Source organism: Felis catus, chromosome D3 (genome assembly GCF_018350175.1).
Source record: "Felis catus isolate Fca126 chromosome D3, F.catus_Fca126_mat1.0, whole genome shotgun sequence".
NCBI lineage: Eukaryota > Metazoa > Chordata > Mammalia > Carnivora > Felidae > Felis > Felis catus.
The window spans coordinates 45,073,959-45,081,609 of record NC_058379.1 but is presented as its reverse complement, the minus strand read 5'-3'; the positions used below and the strand labels follow the sequence as shown (position 1 = coordinate 45,081,609).

The window sequence follows — 7,651 nt, the reverse complement described above, 5'->3', positions numbered from 1 at the left end:
GAGCACGTGGGCACTGCGTGAGTGTCCGTCATTTTCCACTGGGGAGAACGGGAGCAGAGTGGGACCCAAACAGGGAATCGCGCAAACTTCTCAGACATTTGTTGCCAACTCAGCTCCAGGGCCACAAGAGGCAGCCGCAGGCGTTCATATAATGTTCAACTGTTGTCTGTTTTTGTATGGGAGAGAGAGACCTATAGCCACAACACATCGCCGCATTGGTTGTCAGAATTCATTTGGCATAACCAGCACAGGCTGCCGGTTTAGGCAAAGCTGACCTGCCCCTTAGGAGCACCTGACTTTAAGCATCTGACTTCAGCTCAGGTCATGATCTTACACTTCGTGGGTTTGAGCTTCGCGATGGGATCTATGCTGACAGCTCAGAGCGTAGAGCCTGCTCCGGATTCTGTGTCTCCCTCTCTCTCTCTCTCAAAAATAAATAAACATTAAATTAAAAAAAAAAAAAAACGCTGACCTGCCCACACTGAGGTAGGGCCCTTCTTCAAACCGTAAGGCACACCCTCCTAAGACCCAAGGTCCGAGCTCGACACCTAAATAGAGGGCAGCACAGTCACCCCTCTTGCTGCCCCCGGACCCATGAGCTCTCTGTACCTGCCTCTAATCCAAAAGAGGTCCCTCAAGCCTTGCTCTCTATGCTAGAGAAGAAAGCATTGTACTGAGCCTGTCCTTGTTCAACAGAAGAAACAGGCCAGAAGAGCCTGAGAGAATATTCTCTCCCACAAGCTGAACAATCAAGGCTTCCTTTGCAAACATCAGGCAAACTAGCAAAGCAGGAAGCTGGATTGGGCCCAGGCTCCTGGTCACTCTGGGCAGGTGACGGTCCCGCTGGGTCTGGGTATGGCCTCTTCATCTAAGGTGGAACGGGGAATGTTTGGAAGCACTTTGGGGAGGAAAACCTGAAGGAAGGGTGGGAATTCCCGTGCCCAGGACATGTGAGTTCTGTCCTAGAGATCCCCAGGAGAGCTTTTGGCTGCCTCTAGACCAAGGAAGATATCCTTGGCGGAAGCATGAGAAGCCCCCCAAACTGTCTCCAGCCTCAGGTTGACTTCTGGTGGGTTTTAGGAAACTCTCTTCTGATCAACTCTAAGCCCCCCAAAACTGCTATGAAAACATGAGAAAGGACAGTAAAGAGAGAGCTCAGTCACACAATTTTGTTTTCTTTCCTCCTTTAAATGAGGCATTCCCAAAGTTTCAACCGGCCACAAAGGGGAAGTGGGCATCGACATGGGCTGGTACGTTATTTTCCACCAGAGCATCCCCGCAGCTGTCCGCGATCAGAGAGGCGTCTGTGACCAGTTAATCCTGTGGTGCAAGAGAAAACCTTGGTTCTTTATTTAACATACGCAGGGTACCCAGAAGCTGTAAAAGGAAAACTGCCCGGGACATTTTAAAGCGAACCCCAGGGAGAGCGACTTCAAAAGAATAATGTGCTGTTCCCGGCGTCCTCACCCACGGACATCAGCTAGCACCTCCCTCTTCCCCATGTCCTCCAGAGACTTTAAACTTCAAAGTCAAACCGAAGGGTCCCGTTTCTTCACTCTTTAACAAAAGTAAGGTTGGGTACACTGGCCTCCAGGAGGGCATTTCAGGGTGTCAGTCTCCCCCCGGGCGTGGAAGCTGCCGCAGTTGGGAACTATGTTTTCCTTTTAACTTGTCATGTCCTTCCAGCAGACATCCGGATTTTCTTTTGAAAATGTTAGCGGACTACACGTGAGGCCTTGTTTTTCCTCCCCTGCCCCGGGGAGAGGAGAGCTAAACAGAGGCTATGGAAATGGAAGAAGGCAACATTTTCTGAGTACCTACTGTGTGCCAGGTTAGGGAGGAACGCATCTTGGAGCAGGGCGAGTCTCAGGTACTCTGGGACCCTGCCCTCCAGCAAAGACAGAGGGAAAATACAGCCGTGGAACTGCCGAATGGAAATTTTGTGTACTGTGAATTAATTCACTAAATGTTTTTCGAGCATCTACTATGTCCCTATCACTGCGCAATGGTACAAAAGATATTTAAGAGATATCCCCTGCCCTAAATGAGCTCAGACTCCGATGGGGAAGCCAACATTTAAAAAATAAAATGCAAACTAACTGCAGTAATAGAGGTGTGCATATTCAGAGCAGCAAAGCTACGGGATCTTCCAAGTGGCTGGGAGGTTTTCTAAATACAGCTCCATCTTCCTTGTGATTCAGAAATCTTAATCCTGCTTCTGGTATTATATTGTCTGTCACCTTAATTATCATATTGTTGAGAGTTTGGAGATTTTCCTGTATTTTCATGGATGTCTAGAATGTGAAAATAAAAGAATTCTAAAGACCTTCCGAAAGAATAAGCATGCCGGAAAGCCAATGGATGTTGGAAAAGCCAGGTCGAAGGCTTCACTCATTAGACAGGAAAGCTTCTATAAAGTTAATTAAAATATGTGGTAGTGACGAGGCCAAGAACAATTCAGTGGAATGTTTCATCCAGAAACCTTCTCATATATATTTAGTAACTTAGTATATGGAAAAGTTTGCAACTCCTATCAGTGACGAAAGGCTGGGTCATTCAATAAATGGTGCTGAGTGCCATTTGCAAAAATATCTATTTTGTAAATGGCTTAGCATTTGCAAAAATATGACACATCTCTCCCACCCTATGTCAGATTAATTCCAGATGGACTAATAATTTTAAATATTTGTAAAAGAAATTCTCAGACTTCTAGAATAAAATACAGATACAACCTGAGCAAAGGGCTTCCTAAGAAGGATTGCAAAGAAAGAAGGCGGAAGGGCAATGCTGACAGATTATGCTCCACATCAAGAAGGGATGTGCAGTGTCACTGTGTCACTGCTTTCCTTTGCCTGGAAGCCAGGGGGGAAGACAGTGTCAGTGACACACCAGACAGACACTCTGACGTTGGAAGGGTGAGGGCATGCATATGTTTGGCGTTTTTATTTTCCAATGATCATTGTGTATTATTGTATAATAAAAATTAGAAACATATTTTTTGCAGCAAGTGTCTGGGAATTCAACCTTCAAAGTATTTTTCATTTAACTGGCCCCCGAAACAAACAATAACTAAAAGCAATATCTCTGCCAGTTAATAATGCTTGTTCACATACATTATGATGGTTTTTTGTGTTTTTTGTTTGTTTGTTTTTTTCAAAATAACCCAATGAAGTAAATGCTTTCATTTTTGTCTCTACGCTTGGGATGCAGAGTGGTATATTGTCTTGTCCAACGTTGCACAGCAAGCAGGAAGCAGAACTGCGAACCATTCCTGGATATCCAGGTACCACGTGTTCTATAATCTCTGTGACCTCACAGCTGAGACTAATCCATCGTTAAGTTTGTGGAGATGCCTCCTCAGTCCTGGGCCCAGAAGGGGTGAGGCTGGGGCTTCACTGGCCTCGCTAGTCTGCCATTTTCAATGTTCAGAGTCTGTTGACTGTAATCTTGCTGCTTAAATGAACCTGTGCTTATATCTGACCCTTGGCACCCAGGCCCCTGGACAGAAATAAAACTGGATTGTTGGGTACCTTTTAGAAATGTGCCAGAATTGGTGAACGGAAGACAGGGTCCTTATGCCGCAGTGTGCCATATAGTTCTGGCCTCCAGCCTCCTCTTCATACGGTAGCTTGGAGAAACATCAGAATTTAATTACCGTCAGATTTCAGTGTGAGAAAAAGGACTTATCTGCAGAAAATAATGCAATTAATGGTTAACCCTTTTTTTTTTTAAGTTTATTTATCACCGAGAGAGAGAGAGAGAGAGCAAGCAGGGGAAGGGCAGAGAGAGAGAGAGAGGAGGAGAGAATCCCAAGCAGGCTCCATGCTGTCAGCTCAGAGCTCATCGCGGGGCTCCAACTCACAAACGGTGAGATCGTGACCTGAGCCAAAATCAGGATTCAGACACTTAACCGACTGAGCCACCTGGGCACCCCAATGGTTAACCTTTTATCTCAGAACATTGAATGAGATAAATAAATAGGATGTAACCATTTAATACTCGAAGAGTTTAATGTGTCTGTAACAATCAACCTCAGTGCTGCGAATGCTATTCCGTTATGTCAGATCCCAGTTTTTAGTGAGGCATCTCTAAGGCACATAATAGAAAACAAAATGGGTAAATTACTCAAGTTCCTTTCACTGTATTTGGAAACGATAAATCTTTATAGAATGAGGGGGGAAAAGTTTGTGGAGACAGCTTTTTTTTTTTTAAATCTCAATCTCTTGAGGAATCAGTTCTTATGTTCATAGTATTCTCCCTCTATACCTCTATACTCACGCCACATGTACTGTGCCTACTGGTCTAACCCTCAACTTTTCCTAGATGATATGCATTAAGAACATACAACATTTAAAAAAAGGACAACCTATCTTTTTTTTGTTATGCTTTATTTTGTTTTTTTCCCTCTGTGGCAAGAGTACTTAACATAAAATCTACTCCGTAATCAAATTTTTAGGTGTACAATACAGCACTATTAATCACAGGCCTTACATCAAACGGTCATAGTTCTCCAGAACTTATTCATCCTGTGGATTAAGAAGATGTGGTCCATATATACAAGGAATACTACTCTGTGATTAAAAAAAAAAAAAAAGAATGAAATCTTGCCATTTGGAGCAATGTGGATGAAACTGGAGCGTATCATGTTAAGTGAAATAAGTCAGTCAGAGAAAGACAGGTATCATATGATTTCACTCACATGTGGAATTTGAGAAACTTAACAGATGATCACAGGGGAGGGGAAGGAAAAATAAGATACAAATAGAAAGGGAGGCAAACCATAAGAGACTCTTAAATACAGAGAACAAACTGAGGGTTGATGGGGGTGGGGAAAGTGGGCGATGGGCGTCAAGGAAGGCAGTTGTTGGGATGAGCACTGGGTGTTGTACGTAAGTGTGAATCACTGGATTCTACTCTAAGACTACATTGTATGTTGTCTGACGTGAGAATAAAAAAATAAAATAATAAATATAAAAAAGAACTTATTCATCCTGCATGACCAAAACTTTGTACCCTTTGACCAGTATGTCCCTGTTTTCCCCTTCCCCCTGCCATCATTTTAGTTTCTGCTTCCACAAGTTTGACTATTGTATATTCCACAGATAAATGAGAGTACACAATATTTGTTTTTTTTTCCCTCTGACATTTTTCGTTTAACATAAGGTCCTCCAGGTCCATCCGTGTCTTGCAAATGGCAGGATTTCCTTCTTCTGCAAGGCCGAATAATTTTCTATTATATATATTGGTCTCACATTTTCTTTATCCATTCATCTGTTGATGGGCATTTAGGTTGTTTCCATGTCTTGGCTATTACAAATAATGTTGCAATGAGCATGAGAGTGCAGATATCTCTTCAAGATCCAGATTTCAATTCCTTTGGAAATATACCCAGAAGTGGGATTGCTTGATCAAACAGTAATTTTTTTTTTAATTTTTGAGGAACCTCCATATTGTTTTCCATAGTGGCTGCACCCTTTTGTATTCCCACCAACAGGGTAAAAGGATTCCCTTTCCTCTATATCCTTGCCAATACTTGTTATGTGTATGAGGAAACCCTTTTATATATACGTATATATGCATAATCCATCCTAACAGGTGTATGGTGATAATTCATTGTGTTTTGTTTTCTAGGGGTGGGAAGAAACTTTTAGAGGTCGTGCATTAGTTTATGGCACTGATTGTAATGATGGTTTCATAGATGTATACTTATCTCCAAACACATCAAGTTGTGTGTCTGTAAGTCAATTGTGCTTCAGTTAAGTGGTTTTAAAAACAAAGGAATAATTTGAAGGAATAGGTAATTTAAATTCCTACATGGGCAACTGTGGATTTCCTTAAGAAGTTACAAGGTCTGGAGCCAAAACTTTTTACGCTAAAATATATGTTTACTTTATATCTCTAATCAAAATACTTCATCTCTTAGTCTAGGCTGCCATCTTTTCTCCAAGAATCAAAGGGTGGGAATTAGTTTCACATTGACATCACTAAAGCACCATGGGTTGGTTTTACCAAATCAAAAGAACACAAGCTCTTACGAACTGCAAAGAGGACCTGGATCTTGTTAGTTCTAAATCACTGTTCTATCTCAAGACTCCAGCAGTGGTAAATGGAAATATAAATATAAATATAAGTGAGTGAGTAAATGAATGAAGGTCTGGTTCAAAGGGAGGCAAGCCTCCCACTCCTAGGAAGCAGAAAAATGCTGGTAACTTTTATTTGGCACTATTTGCAGAAAGGGACCCTCTTTTTATTATAGTGGCGAAAAATGTAAAACTACCTAAATGTTAAGTCACAGGAAGTTAATTAAATATACTACAGTCTACACATGCTTTACAGACAATTAAATTAACATTACAGAAGTCAACTTCATGATATATCACTTACGATGTTTTCAGCTTCAAGTAACATAAAACTGGATGAAACTGACTTTAAAATAAGTACTTTTATTATGGCACCTATCAGGAAGCCCAGAGGTAGGACAAGTTTCAGGTTGGTTGATCCCTGACCTCAGTAATGTTATCAAGAACCACGTTCTTTCCATCACTCTGCTCTGCCATCCTTAGTGGGTCAGATTTGTTTTAGGGGATTCTCCTTCACTATTTAAAGATGGCTACAAGGTCCCAGACACCACATCCAAATACAGCAATGTCCAGAAACCCAAAGGACTATCTCTTCATAGTCCCATATCTAGAATCAGGGAAACTTCTCTTAGGAATCCCCAGCAGACCTCCCATTATGCCTACCCCTAAACTAACCACTGGGAAGTCATAAGCTTACCCCTAAACTAACCACTGGAAAGAAGAATAGGATGGCAATTATTCGGGTAGACCAAAGAAGACGAACCCTCTTGGTCTTGGATACAGATCAGATGGTGAGAAGTAAGCCTCTAACCAGAATGATGAATGGGTATCAGATGTATCAATCAGGATAGGCTAGGTCATACTATAGAAATAAACATCACAAAAGTCCCAATGATTTAAAATAACAGAAGTCCGGGCACCTGGGTGGCTCAGTAGGTTAAGTGGCCAACTTTGGCTCAGGTCATGATCTCACAGTCCATGGATTCAAGCCCTGAGTTGGGCTCCGTGCTGACAGCTCAGAGCCTGGAGCTTGCTTTGGATTCTGTGTTACCTCTCTCTCTGTCCCTCCCCTACTCATGCTTTATCTCTCTGTCTCAAAAATAAATAAACATTAAAAAATTTGCATAACAGAAGTCTATTTCTTTCTCATGCCACGTGTACTTCACATCAGTGAAGGACTCTTTTCATCATCATCCCTCAGATATCCAGGCTGATGGAAAAACTGTGACCTCAAACATTGCTAGTCAACTTACCATAAGGAAATAAAGATCTCTGAAAGTTATCAAATAAGCAAATTTAATGCTCTGGCCTGGAAATTGTGTCAATTCCATTATCAACTCATTTAACAAAGCTAGGCACATCGCCCCATCCATTGCAAAGTGCCAGGAGGTGAGATCCTATTATATCCTTAAAGAAGGGAGAACCAGGAACATTTGGCAAACAGCATCCTTTTAGGTAAGCGATGGGAAAATATTCATGATACTCTATTAAGTGAAAAAAGTGTATGACAAAAACACATCCACTGTAGTATCCCAAGTATAAAACTCTGTGGGTGTGGGTGTACAACAAGT

General features: G+C 41.9%; 1 pseudogene; it reads left to right on the top strand.

Moving 5' to 3' along the window:
- Positions 1-1,242: 1,242 nt before the first annotated feature.
- LOC109493013 lies at positions 1,243-3,628 on the top strand (annotated as a pseudogene).
- Positions 3,629-7,651: the final 4,023 nt, after the last annotated feature.